The sequence below is a fragment of the Numenius arquata genome, chromosome Z (assembly GCF_964106895.1).
Source record: "Numenius arquata chromosome Z, bNumArq3.hap1.1, whole genome shotgun sequence".
NCBI classification, from domain to species: domain Eukaryota; kingdom Metazoa; phylum Chordata; class Aves; order Charadriiformes; family Scolopacidae; genus Numenius; species Numenius arquata.
Window position 1 is genome coordinate 158,211 of NC_133616.1, and position 713 is coordinate 158,923.

Genomic DNA, 713 nt, shown 5'->3' on the forward strand with positions numbered 1-713 from the left:
GATTAAAACGAACCCATTATCTCCACTAAAGGCAGAGCTGATAATCTAGTGAGCGCTTCAAATGAAGTGTTTTTTTGGCAGCTGCAGCGGAGTCTGCAGCAGTTTTCAGCGTATCGCTGGGGCAGGCAGAAAGCAAAACCTACACAACTGTGAGAATCAGCAAATCAATATTCTGTAGTACTTTGTGCTTCCTTGGAATGCGGCAACGCCTCTTACAGCCAAAAAAATTACCAAATTTTATACATTCTGACAGTCTCAAAGCAGCAGGGTGACAGCAAGAGAGTGACAGGATTCTGCCGAAAGCAGGGACGGGGAACCCGAGTGACACACAGATCCTGCCTCTCTCTGGGCAACTTCTGTTTAATAGTTGGTTTCTTTCTCTATCCCCCTTTCTCAAAGAAATTGCCCCAGTATTACTGAAACTCGTTGGGATACCTGTGAAGCGCCGGAGAAGCATCACGCAGGTTTAGCCACTGGTACAGTGGGATGCCAGAAGGCAGAAAAACTTGCAAAAAACCATCTTAATCTATTGAGAAACCTGAGCAGGCTCAGGGTGCAGATATGTTTAACTTGAGCTGAAGCCCATGATTCAGATTTCCCCTTCTTTTTTGTTAATGCGTATAATAAAATAGTTTCCTTATTTTCAAACTGTCTGGGGGGGTTTTAAACCGAGAGAAGCAGAAACAACTACGTGTGCACAGATAGATCGTTTT